Raw genomic sequence first — 15,000 nt, forward strand, 5'->3', positions numbered from 1 at the left:
ACACACACACACACACACACACACACTCAAACACATACATATCCAAAAATACATGTATGGAAAATGCAAACATGCATTTCTCAGGGTGTCTTGTAGTTCATCTAAACGAGATATTATTCATTAAGAGTGAAATAAATTACTTAAAAGAAAGCAAGAATCCTGAAAACTCCAAAGGCCAAAACATATGTACATATTTTGTCATAGACATTACTGCGTCGTTTCAGTACGCTGATGATGTCTCGTCTGCTGGAAAATCATTTGGTTCTGTTGTATATATGTTAAATGTTGAATAGACCGTGGTGTGTAACGGAACGAATGTTTTGTATATGTTGACAAAATTTTATTATACACATAAGTACAGAAGCATAGACTCTCATTCACCATATAAGCGCATGCTCACACAAACTTTCATTCACACATACATATTTATACGGACTCACACACGAAGCCAAATAATTGTGTCACTTATCTTAATGATGAGATTGCTGATGAATCGATGATTAACTGTTAGCTATATCGTTTCATTCAATCACTTACGACCGAAATTGTATTTGAATAGCAAGAGGTTTTATTTTTATTTTTAATGATATAAAATTAAACACGTAAATTTTAAATTAACTTGAAGCAATTATTGACAATATCAAATTATAGAGAAAAATAGCTATCAATTTGACAACTCATTTAGAATTTTTCTCTTTTAACTAGGAAAATGGAATATGAATATTAAAGATCAAGAAGAAAAAAAGCATAAACCATATGGCACAAAAACTTGACCAGTTATTTGAAAGTACTCAAAACAGGATCGCATTTTGAGGTGTTTACTATATAAATTTGATTATCGTATTATCTTAAATTTCTACCCATTCTTTGTTATGTAATCTTACATCTCCCTCATATTACTAGATTCCCTTTGTTGAATACTTATGTACAAACGTTTCGTTCATTATTCTATCAGATTTAAATCTGGAAATTGTACTGGTTATTGAAATACTAAAATTCTCTTGCTTTTTTTTATTGATGATAAGATTCGGTTTGTTGTCATGAGGAAAATCTACGACCAGCCTTTATAACTCCTGACACATCGAAACATAATCTCTTCTATTATATCCAAATGGGCTCAACTGTGAAATGATACACGATACCAAACCCATTTCCATATATGCAGGCTTAATTCATAAATTCTTACTATTATACTTAGCCGTTCGTTTCATGCTATCTAGGCGAAATTTTTTCTCGTGTATGACATCAAGCATATGTTTCGCCTTCAAGAATTAAATTTCCACTAATAGGTATAAAAGTTTTACTAGTCTACTACCATCCATTTCCTACTCTTTAGATCGAACAGCTTACGTGCGATCTTCATATTTTTAATTCATCTTTAATTATAATTATAAAATGCGGCTATCTGAGAGAAGCGCCAGGACGTCGGACGAAATGCCTGCCGGAATTTCTTCCGGCTCTTTGTGCTCTAAGTTCAAGTGCTGCCGAAATCTACATTACCTTTCAGCAAAAAAAAAAAAAAAAAATTACTAAACGTAAAGGTACTAGGATCGATAGTATCTTCTAATCCTAAAATTGCTCGCTTTGCGCCAATATTTAAATCTACTCATATTTTGTTATTTAGAAAAATGTACGTCTTTTTGACGCACAACACGTCCCGCAAGACTAAAAGCAAAAGCATTAAATACTGTGGTCGCTTCATTCGAGGAATTGGCCGCAGTCTAATGACTGAAACAAGTTAAAGATAAGAGATACTTAAATAAGTATCGAGGTTGATTTAGTGAACACTTTGAGACAGTGTCCCAATAAGTCTGCCGTCTAGTAACTGAAAAGTAAGAGAATAAAAAATAAAAATTCTTTTTCCTATATCTTAACATGCAGGTATGCATCAGTTTTTGTTTTATGTAACAGAATATAGTAAAAACAATTGTATGTTACATGTATCACAAAATGCATATTACGAGAATCTTTAAAATTTAATCTTGATTTCATTCAGTATGTCAATATTCCCTCATATTAAGTAAAGTTTGCACATTTACACAAACTTAAACATACACACGGATAGACAAAGAGAGCTACAGTGTGTGTGTGTGTGTGCGTGTGAGAGAAAGAGAGAGAGAGAGAGACAGAGAGAGAGAGAGAGAGAGAGAGAGAGAGAGAGAGAGAGAGAGAAAGACAGAGAGAGAGAATGAATAGAGAGAGAAAAAAGAAGAAATGAGAAACTTATGTGCCTTAAAATCCTTCACTGTTTACATAACTCCAAAAAATCAATAAAAATCCATCGTTTGCCTCTCAGCACCCTTACTTCCCAGCTCCAACTTTCAAAATTTCTTCAGAATTCCTAATTTTAGCACTTCCATCAAACTATGCTTACCAAACTGAATTATCTAGTAGAGATTATATTTTATATTTAAGAAACGCCAAGTTAAACTTTTGTTTAAAGTATTATATTTTAATATTCCTTTATAATTTTAATATATCTTAATACAATATAAAAATCCAAATAAGTGAATAAAAAAAAAAACATGCACGGAATTGTACCTCAAAATTCTTCACTATCTACACATTACTTCAAAAATTAAATAGAAATACTTCTTTTCTATCACCTCCCCCACTTACCTACTCAGCACAAGCCTTCAATCAGACATTTTTGAATTTCTAATTTTACCATTTACATCAAACTGTTATGTACCAAACTGAATTATGCATTACAGATCATATATTTCCTATTGCAAGAAACTTTATTTTAAAATTTTATTTAAATCCCTCTTTTAATATTTCCTTATAATTTCTGAAAATTCATAACTCAAAGACAATGTACACGCACACACTCACACAGTTAAGGAGCACTCCGTCAGATACGACGACGAGGGTCCCAGCTGATACGATCAACGGGACAGCCTGCTCGTGAAATTAACGTGCCAGTGACTGAGAATGCACAGAAACGTATACCCCTAACGTAGTTCTCAGGGAGATTCAGCGTGACACAGAGTGTGACAAGGCCGGCCCTTTCAAATACAGGTACTACTCATTTTTGCCAGATGTGTGGACTGGAGCAACGTGAAATAAAGTGCCTTGTTCAAGGACACAACGCGTCGCTGGGAATTGAACTCACGACCTTACGATCGTGGGCCGAATGCCCTAACCACTAAGCCAAGCGCTTTCACTTACACAAATACATACATATTCTCCAATATGTTCTTGATCACTATAGGTTCCACACGAAACAGCCTTAGCAATTTAACTATTCCACTGGCTCTTCCTCCCATTCTACTTTGTTCTTTACATGTTCATCCACCCATTATTAAACTTCAGCCATATTTCCAAGATAATTTTCCATCGCTACAAAGCAATACAATTGCACTCTTTTTCTCTTTTATACAGAATTCACCTCTCAGTTGTAACTTGTTTCTCTAACATAATTTTATTGAAATGAAGTTTTTCATTTATCTTTATAATTCCTTACAAAATTATCTTTTATTATAAGTTGAATAAACTATTGAACGAAACTTGAAATCACAATCGAATATTTTCTCCTAAAATGTATGGTATACATACTTACATTACGATGGGCCTCTTATAGTTTCCGTTTACCAAGGCTTTGGTCGGCCTGAAGCAATAATAGAATGCAATTTCTCAAGATGCTACATAGTTGGACTGAATCCGGAACCATGTGGTTGAGAAACAAACCTCTTGCCATGCAACCACTTAATCGGTTGAAACCAAAATTGCCTGTCGAATACTACCTGTTTCTCTTCACAAATTGATTCTTCATCTCATCATTATAGAAGAGATGTTCATAGCAAAATTTGATGGTTTTGTAATGTGACAGATGGAGGTTTTCTCCTATCGTCTAAGCAGTAAGGTAAGCAGTTTTTCTTCTCATTATTTAGCGGAAATTTCCTTTCAATGTCGCTTATTTACAATCCTTATTTAGCAATAAATCGTGAGCCTTTTATGGATTAGAAGGAGATAATTCTAGATGCGAAAAAAAAAACGAAAAAAGAAAAACATGGATTACCTTTTTAAGATACCATAAGAATAAATCTGGAAGGAATGTATTTGTGAAAAGAAAAGAAAAAGAAGAGGGGATAAGTGGAGATAAAAGACATGGAATTAAAAAGAAACAGTGAATAATACAGGAGACGAAAAGTAAATAATAGACCACTTGCATTTACTACTGAGTCAGCACAAAGTCATTACTAATCTTAGCGTGTAGTTGTTTACATAGATTGTATCTTCTACTCAGCTCATAGTTTACTCACATCTCGTGTCATTGCTTAAAGGACTGACATAGAACTGGATCGCAGTTAGTAAGAGAACTGTTTACTTTGATTGAGAATCAATATAAGAACTAAGAAAAGCTCCTCAACATGACAGGTATTGCTATTCAATTAGCAAGCATTTAACACCTTAAGGTTCCTCTATTCAGGTGGATCTTATCATTTTATACGTCACGATATAATCTTGCATTGTAAATTAGATATGGTATTTTAAATGGTGGTTATATGTATGCACGATAAATGCAAATGAATACTTGATTTATTCCATTAAATTCTAGCAAATTGTCGGTTAGATTGTTGCACACTGATACGCAATTGATGCCATTGCATATATGAAACAAAGACAACGTTTTAGTATGTACTTGATCAATCTTAGCTAGCTTCAAAATATGTCACGACGATTTTAAGCTGAGCTTTGTTAGTTCACCAGATGACCTATAGTTCTCAGTACACGTCACAAAACTATATTACGTGGCTCAGCTTGATTTTAATTGAAGATTACTACCATTCTCCAAATTGCTGCAACATGTAATGCTTGTGTAAAACATAAAATATTAATTTAGTAGCATATAGAAACACATCACAGTTAGACAAGTTAAATTTTCTTCTCACAAATCTCATATATAACCTCGCAACTCTTCTCTTTTTTTTTTCATTAGAAGCTTCTATTCAAATATTGTAGATGTAAGTCGTAATACATTCTTTCGGACATGGTCTAGATTACTTTGTTTAATGTAGGAAAAGCATCTTCAAAGATCTCGTACTTCTTGGTATATTTTAAAATCTCACAGACTTAAAATTTGTGCTTGATCTTCTGGTATTCAATTTAGAAAATATGCTCAAAATCTGGAACTGTAAGTAGGAATATGGCTGGAATAGCCCCCACATTATATACTTTTTTTTAGCATTCAGCTCTACTCTAAATATCCATGGCAATTCCACCCAAATCTGCGCATTAACCTCTCTCACTCCTCCCGGCCCGTATAAACACTCACACGAAGTACGGAAATAACTTTAGTTCCTTGAAACAGCAGTCCCATCAATTTTGGTAATATTCTTTCGACTATACTCAAGCGATGCTCTTTAGACCTGTTTTTATACTGAGCAAACTCTTCAGTTTCTACTTTTCTACATCTCCAATTTCATAGAAAGCCATCCCCTTCTAACCTGGTCAATTTATACCCTAATCCTCTCGTCTGTAATATCTCTGAGATAATGGAGACAGTCATAAAGTATGACGTTCTTCGACACCTCCAGAACGGCTTCCACAGAGCCATATACTCTGACGTCTTATTCTTTTAATTCATTCACGGTACAGAAGTTTGGTGAAAGGTGTACTGTTACTGTAAAGTTCAGCAGAGCTTTCAAACGTGAGCGACAAGTACACTACCAAAAATTGCCTTCCTACAAATTTCCACTCATTTCTCACCTCTGTGATCGGTAACTTCATGTTTTCCCACAGTATTACCCACGTGCAGATGGATTTCTTTCTTCCCCACTCAAAATCTACTCTGGTGTTCTCCAGGGTTTGATTTTAATCCCATATTTTCTTCCTTCAATACATCAATCACTTACTTTCTATCACATCCAACAGCACCCATTCTTATTAAGACAATACGACCTTTCATTCCTCACATACGTTCCCCCAAAATGCAGCAAACACATGCAGCAACCACGACATCACACATAAAACCTGCACTGATTAAAAATAACAGAATCCTTGAGAGCATCCATCACAGGGTGCATATTAACATTGTGTTTTTAAAAGTAAAAATGAAAAAGTAACTCAACTACTTCTCGTATCAATGAAAATAACACCGTACTTAACCCCAAATCGCGAAAGATACTTAGAGCCTTCACAATAGTTCCAAGTCAGTTCCCGAACTTCTTTCTTGGCGAAAGCACATTCATAACATATCTAAAGGCACACCCAAAAGACATCTTTGAAACTATTTCAGCCTCTTACAGTACCCTAGAAGTGAAGTCTACAATAAATATGTCCCCATTTCTGGGACGCTAACGCAACTGTGCTCACAGGAATCATGAACAACACCTGGAAAAGGGCTACTCGACTAAATGACATTCAATCTTTAACGCAACGCTCCAGCCTTTGGCCCACAGCCGTGCTTTCTCACCCACTTGGTCTCTTTCCTTCTCTGTCTCTGTATCCCTCTTTCTCTTTCTCTCACTATCAGTTTGTCTGTCTCTCTGTGTCTCTCTCTGTCTGTCTCTGTCTCTGTCTCTCTCTCTCTCTCTCTCTCTCTCTCTCTCATCTGTGGATATTAAAAATGTTTCAGATTCTTTCTCTGAGCTTTCTTTTCTCGAATCTCCACTGCTCACGAATTCTCGATCCGCTGATCTTTCCACCTCCTGTCACTCTTTGTGTCAAAGTATATGGCTCTGTGGAAGCCGTTCTGTTGGTGACGAAGAACGTTATACTTCATGGCAGTCTCTATTATCTCAGAGGTAGTAGAGGTGAAACAATAGGGTATAGGTTGGCCAGGTTAGAGGGGTGCTGGTTTTCTTTGAATTGGACATGCTGAAGCGTGCAACGGAATGACAGTGTATATCTCTGTAGAAAGTCGGAAATTGAAGAGTTTGGTCAACATAAAAATATGTTCTAAGGAACAGCGCTTGAGTATAGTATTTTCCTAAAATGAAGTTTTTCATTTGTCTTTATAATGCCTTACAAAATTATTTTTTACTACAGGTTAAATAAACTAGTGAACGAAACTTAAAATTACAATCAAACATGATTTTCTAAAATGTTAATCTCAGTTATTCCCAGTTTTTTTTTTCTCGCCACAATATCGTCCCTCTGGAATCTTATTGCTACTAACATCTTTCCTGCTTGTTGACCTACAGCCGTTTAAACATTCATCACACCAGTCTCTAGGGCTTGCAGATACCAAGGGCAATACTCCTTCCTCCAAACACAATAAGTAAAGAAAGGAGGCTGTACTCGGTTACCTGCTAGTAGTAACGATCCTAAGCGACAAGACATAAGATACATACATACATACATATCACTCCAGCCAGCATAAAGGCAAGACAAAACTACTATCTCTCTCTGTTCAGCTTCGTCATATCACAGCGTTCAATATCTCATCGCGTTTGGCCCTACGGCCTTTAATGTTGTTTCCACTGTTTCATTTTTCCTGTCTTGGTTTGTGATTGCTACCTTGGAATCCTCTGTTTAGTAGGTTAATCCACTATACAGGAAGAGTTATTCTAAGAGCGCGTTCTGCTTCATCTTCGAAACGCCTAGTTTAGAAGAGAGGCAGCTGATGAAGGAAAAGTTCCATAAGTGGCTCGTCTGTTTTCCCATGTGTTCATTCTGTTGTCTGTAAAAAAAAGTTCGTTTTTTGTGCTTTGTTTATGTTCCCGTTCCTTTTCTGACGTCCTGTACCCGGATATACATCTATATATACATGTAGATGTAGGTATGTACATATATGTATGTATACATGCATATGCTCATATATCATTTGTATTATATATATATATATATATATATATATATATACACGAGAATATATATATATTATATGTATATAGATACGTCTAAGGCGGCGAGCTGGCAGAATCGTTAGCATGCCGGATAAAATACTTAGCGGCATTTCGTTCGTCCTTACGTTCTGAGTCCAAATTCCGCCGAGGTTGCCTTTTCTTTTCATCTTTTCGGGGTCGATAAGTTAAGTACCAGTGTTTCACCGGAATCGTTGTAATTGACTTGTCCGCTTTCCCCGAATTTCAGGATAAATGCGTATGTGCATGCGTGCGCGCGCGTGTGTGATTGTTAATACGAATTGCATAGCGAATTATTGACTCTGGTTTCATATACTTGTTTCCACACCCACCACGAGGGAAACAGATTGCAGAGATGATTGAATAAAGCTGTTATTATTGTTGCTCCTCTTTTGTTCGAAATCATCACTGATGAAACTAGTTCTTTACCAAGTGTATTCTTGTTGTAACCAGCTTGTTTTTCTCTATTAGTAGGAAAACAAAGAATACCTTACCCTGTGTATGCTTTTCTAATACGATGGGATGGATTTCGAGGGAGATTTATCAGCCATTTCAAATAGACGGAGCGAGCATGTAGAAGCTCCCTCATATGCTTACGTGCGGAATAATGTCTCGTAGTGTCTTTACCGGGGCATCTTAACTTCTGTAGTAAATTAACATTAACTGTCTTGAACATTAAATTCACGCAGACAGATTAGAGAGAAATCATTACTTAAAAGCCACTAGCTAAAAGAGAAATTACAACTATTGTGTTATTAAATATCGTGTAAAGGAATGTAAAGTTGAAAAAAATATACATAATAAAAAAAAAAGGTGAAAACGAAGAATAAATAATGTTTAAGCAATTTTTATATTGTCAACTCTTAAAGAAAAGAACTAATCAAAGGAGAACGAAAATTGCATAAATAAAAAGAAGAAAAAAAGACATATATAAAATAAAATAAAGCAACCGAAATAGTTTTGGACTCTAATTGAAAGAGTATTGTGGTTGATGTTCTTGTTGTCGTCGTCGATGCTGCTGTTGTTGTTGTTATCACTTTATGTTTAGATATTGGCAACATATTGAATGAAGAATAGTCTGCAACAAAAGAACGTTTTATTTTTTTTTAAAATTAATTATTGCTCTTTTCACTTTATATAACTTTGAAATAGAAAATAGCAGTAATTAGCAGGACTGCTGCTACAAATCATCGCCATCTTCAGCAACGGCAGCAGCTGTAGTAGTAGTAGTAGTAGTTGTAGTAGTGGTGGTGGTGGTGGTAGTAGTAGTAGTAGTAGTTGTAGTAGTGATGGTGGTGGTGGTAGTAGTAGTAGTAGTAGTAGTAGTAGTAGTAGTAGTAGTAGTAGTAGTAGCGGCGGTGGTGGCGGCGGTGGCGGCAGTGGTGGTGGTGGTGGTGGTGGTGGTATATGTGTTGCTTTTTTAATATCAGCATACGAGATGAGAGCGGCGAGCTGGCAGAATCGTTAGCACGCCGGCGAAAATGCTTAACGGCATTTTGTCTGCCTTTATGTTCAAAGTTCAAATACCGCCAAAGTCGACTTTATCTTCATCCTTTCGAAGTCGATAAAATAAGTACCAGTTGAGTAATGGATTCAATGTAATCGACTTAACCCCCTCCGCCCTGTAACCTCCAGAAATTGCTGGCCTTGTGCCAAAATTTGAAACCAATATTAGTCCAAAAGCAGAAATTTGGTAAGATGGAGCTAGTCATTTAAATCGTCCTCAGTTGTGTTGCACTGGTACTTTATTTTTTTTATCAAACTCGGAGGAAGAAAGGCAACGCTGTTCTCGGTAGAACTTGAATTTAGACCCTAAAGTGTTTTGAACACGTACCGAGAGTCATTTTGCCCGATACTCTAACGTAGAAGCGCGTGTCTTAGTGGTTAGGGTGTTGGACTCATGATCGTAAGATTGTAGCTTCGATTTCTGCACCAGGCGACGTGTGTTCTTGAGCAAAATACTTCATTTTACGTTGCCCCAGTCCACTCAGCGGGCAAAAATGAGTAATCCTACGACGGACCGGCGTCCTGTCCAGGTGGGGAATATATATGCCATTGAAACTGGGAAACCGGGCCTTATGAGAGAGAGTAACTAAACTACTTTATATTCTAACGATTATGTCAATCTACTGCTCTGAGGTGGCAGTAGTAATACTGGCTTCAAATTTTAGCACATGGTCAGCACTTTCGGGGGAGGGAAAAAGTCGATCAAATCAACGCTAGTGTTCAACTGGTATTTATCTCATCGAGAAAGAAGACGAAAAGTAAAATCAACTTCGGCGGAATTTGAATGCTGCTAAACATTTTTGCCTTTCGTGGTAACGATTCTGCCAACTCGCTTCCTTGGTGGATTTTGTAATATTACTATTGTGTTACGGATACTTCTAAGTAAAAGCTTCTGTAAAGATTTCCCAAATATGTCGGTACAAGTTGTCGCTCTATCATTACTGATCCGTGAATTCACCAAGATTTGAACTAGGAAAAAATAGGACCTGGTTTTGGAAGAATAACCACAATTCATTATTCAATGGGTTGGTTCCTAAGAAATCAAGGATGGTCTGCGTCAAGAAGTATCTAGTAATAACTTTTTCAGCATTGAATAATTTTTGGGAAATTAATTCTAAGATGTGAGGAACGATCTTACCTTACGTGGTATATTATGAAATTATTGATTTCATTTTGACGTTATTTGTTTAAAAAACTTTTGAAGTTTTTCGTTTTGTTTCTAGTTTCCTCTATCTAAATTTACATTTTATTCATTAAATCTAATATTCTCATTATCGTCGACATCTTTTCATTGCCGTGGTTATTGCTGCGGAGTAATATTGTTCAGATCTGTTCAATAATCCTAACATACTAAACTAGATGGTAAGAATCGTTTATAGCTTTGACGCTCTATCTATTCGCTGTGAAGATGAAGCCATAAGATTGAGGACTTGTTATGTGCAATTACTCTTTGAGATAAGATTGGTGTAGGAAGTTGTTAATATATATTTGGCAGTTACAAAAGGAAGACGAATGACAAAGCTAGTTTAAACGCCTTTTGGTAATATATGGATTAATAGATATCGGTTGATGGAACCAACTTTTCTCATTTGGAATTCGTAGTTCATTCGTTCAGTTAAAGTGAGAATTTATGTTTAGTGTTTTGTAGTTGGTAGATATGAAATATTTGAGTGAATAAAGTATTAAACTACCAGTTCACAGGAAGCGATTTTAAATCTTATGTAGGCTTTTGTTGTGTTATTGAACAAGCCATTTGATTTCGCGTGTATTCACTTTACCTAACTAGTTGGGAATGGATACCAGATTAAAGAATGGTACTTGTATTTGACTGGCTTTCTCATGGCAATAGATTTGACTTGCACATATCTTTATGCAATTAAAGTAGAGATAAGATTTCTGTCGAAGATTAAAGGGAGAGAGAGATATTCAAAGAGACAGCGAGAAAAGGTGAGCAAAAGTAAGTATATGTTTGAAGTTAGTTTGTAATATTAGACAGATAATTAAGTTTCATATTCTGATTAACTTTATTTCTTCAATTCGTAAATGATTTATCAAATATTCCTTCCTTGATATAAAATGACGCTCATAATTAACATATTCATTGGAAGCAAGACACTCTGAAAATTAGAACTATATGAAGTGCTGATATATAAATGCACAATTCTCTTCACTTACATGACACATGCATATGTGTGTGATTTCATGTATAAATTTCGATTCATAAATAAGAGTTGTAAATGAATTCAGTAAAGAAATACAGACTAATCATTTATGGTAGTATTGATACTATTCTCTGCTGCTTACAGCTTCCCCCACACATGCACAAATCTAAAGTAAAACTTGAAAACCATCTACGCGGTGACTACTTATATCCGCTTCGAAACGTCCCTCTGCACCCGATCACTGATGTGTTGCTTTCACCTGAACCTAAGATCTAGTTTGACGTCAATGATGTCGAGTTGTTCATGCAGAAGGCGAGATCCAAATGTGTTTCAGTCAAAAAAAAGTTTAGTATATAAGTTATGCAAGCGCTGTCCTGAAATTGTCAAAGTATTTTACAGCGTGCATGGAGAAGGGCTTCAATTTGTCTAAAGCAGAAGGGATTTTATTCTTTAATCAGTTTCAGCTGCTAACCTTTGTTGATGTAGAAGGCACGCTGTTTTATGTGGTATGAACGAGGAGGATATCAAGATTTCTACCGTTGAGTGAACTCATAAGTACATCAATATAGGAAGTTGGGTCCCGTTATTCCTAGGATGTTTTGAATATGTTCAAGTGATTTGGAGCTCCAAGAAGTAGGTAGTTCCCTTCAGTTGTCAGGATTAACCTCATGAAGGCCTATGAATCACTTCACCATGTCTTGAAAAACCTTAGATTTTCTGTATTCTTGGACATGTGAAGGAGCTTTGCATGCTGTTCCTTAGATCAGAAATCTTGTAGTTAACCTCCAAGGACTTCACAATGAACTAAGAGTAGGGCAGCGTGATGGAGTGCATCGTTTCTCTAAATCCTCTCCGAGATAGATAAGCAGTTGGTCCTGAAAGATATATGAAGATGAAAGGAAGAATGCAGATCAATGGACATTTCGTACTGTCACCATTAGGGGCTTTTATTGATGACATTCTTTCCATAGTAGAAACAGGAAAGGAATTAAAAGTTATTTCAATGAACTTCTTCAGCAGTGTCAGGACACAGTCTATTCATAATGTGAAGGTTAGGCCAAGAAGTATCCCTATGAAAGTGAAAAGATGAGTTCAAATATTAGTGTACAGGCAATTATTTAAAGCATACCCCTTAATGAAGCCTGGAAAGGTGTTAAGATTCAAGCCAAACTGAAACCGGAGCTAACTGCTATAGATAACTCAGCTTGGCATTCAAGTTTAAGATGAAGTATTATCAACATGGCTTTTTTGCAAAATTCTTATAACCTCTTCAACTGTATGAAATATTAACAATAGTGAAAAGAATGGAAAGGTTTTCAAAGCAGGTCGCTCCAAAAGAGGCTTTGTACACCACCATACCGTACAAAATTGGGTTGCATAGTGCTGCTGCAAAACTACTGCTGTTTGTTACTTCACTAATGGAGAAGTTTAAATTACCAAAATCACACTGCCACATGATGGCGCAAGTTTTGGTCAATACCATTGTTCATTCAATCCAGAAACTGGAATGAGAGAAAAGGAGGTGAAATGGCAGAGACCACAAACGAAATGAAAGTAGAGATAAGTAGGAAGGAAAACTCAGATTCAGGTTAGTTACGATCAGTAAATTAATTCGTAATATTGGAAAGGAGTTCCTTTTTAACCCACAGAGTAAAATATCAGCTACACTATAGGCAAAAAAATCACGGATATTTATTTTAAATATCAATGCGCTACTGATAGAATGTGTCGAAATTGCTGGCAGCCTAACTTATATAATTTCAGAAATTTGTCTAGAGCTATAATGGAAAAGGGTCATGAAAATATAGTTAGCACTAACGTAATTCGAACAAGTACACTTCTAAACAAGTATTCGACTCGCTACCATTGTATCACAATCAGCTCTTACATCTCTTTACATGCATGTATTAATTATGTAATACTGATAACTGCCATTACTGCTTATAAGATTCCAATGAAATGTTAAATGCTCTGAGGGAAATCAAAGAAAAGGTGTCAAACCGCATCTGAAAGTAGCTCTCACATCCTTCCTTCAATCGGCTTGACGAACCCTATTTTCGTAGCATGGTCTCTTTCTCTCTTTCTCCCTGTATCTCTCTTTCCACCCCACTTATCTGATAACACCCTCGTTATCTTTATCTTTCTCTTATCTTTCTCCTTCATATTTCTTTATCATTCCTTAGATTTAACTCAAACAACACCACTTTAAATGTCCTCTTGACTACTTCTGGTTAAATGAAAATAAATGAAGTGATATTGCAAACTATCAAATTAGGCTTAATTGAGTGGAAGGTTACAGTCATGAGTGAAATAGAGTCACTGTTCATATTAGTTTATTTTAAGTGGTCGATAATATGCTATAATCTTCATTAGTATTGCGCAATGTCAGTCTTGTAAATGTCAAAGCATTTCTTCATTAAAAGCTACTAAGATGAGAAGAGGCAATATCTATGACCCGAGCAAACCCTACACGACTGGCAAAGCTGATGCAGCTAATGATCAGCTTGACATCTGTAGGTCAGTTTCTGAAGAAAAAGTTGGGTGGGGGAAAATTCCAGAAGATTGCAGATGTAGTGGCTTAGGTTTGAATGAAGCCTTTACTGTTGAGCGGGTATGGGAGCGGTAGACGCACAAAATAGTAGTGACTAAAAGCAAAATGACGAGTGAGAAGAATACACTTAAATGAAATGATTATGCAACAATACACAGTTCAGAGGAACAGATGTAATTATCGGTTGTGATAAGAGTAGAGAGAAGAAAATGAGTGTTTGTCTTCTAGAGTCTGAAGTGCGCTTCTGATTGAAACCTAATCATTCAAATGTCATTCTTCTGGACGTAGTCTGTGACTTGCATTTAGCAGGAACGCCCTCGTCTATGAAATTTAAGTAGTCTTAAGGATTCAATTTCTACTTCTTGCTTCTCTAAGAGATATGGTTGTTATTGTTTTAAATCATGTGTTGATTACTTAATAGTTTTGAGGAATCTTTCTCGTATACATTTTAAACTAAATCATATTGGCAGTGGGGGTGACTTCCAATAAAAATATATTTTAATATTGCTGTAGATGCTTATCTGGTGGTCAGAATTCAAATAGCTTTTATGTCTTTAAATTTAATCATCTTGGCAGTTTGATCATAAAGGTTATAAAATTACTGGTGGAGTTTAAAGCACGACTGAATTCATTGGACTTGAGTGGAAGGAAGCTTCAAACACAAGAAATAAGAAATGAATGAAAGCAGAGGCGGGAAACTAGGAAATTCATATGTAAGATGATGGTTGGCGACTCTCTTAAAGCTAAATGTTTTCACAGTTCATAAGACAAAATGACACTGGGAAAGGCAGGAAAATAAGTACCCATTGTAACGGATCTTTGGTAGTTTAATGCCGATCTATGAAGAGAGATAGGCACTTGAATTAAAGAATATAATATACCGACAAATGTTTCCATTACCTGGAGATATTAGATTTATTTTTGTAGGTAGTTTTCAACGTCATAGAATTTACTTTGTGAATGAGACTAC

Source organism: Octopus bimaculoides, chromosome 1, assembly GCF_001194135.2.
Source record: "Octopus bimaculoides isolate UCB-OBI-ISO-001 chromosome 1, ASM119413v2, whole genome shotgun sequence".
In the NCBI taxonomy this organism is placed as follows: Eukaryota; Metazoa; Mollusca; class Cephalopoda; order Octopoda; family Octopodidae; genus Octopus; species Octopus bimaculoides.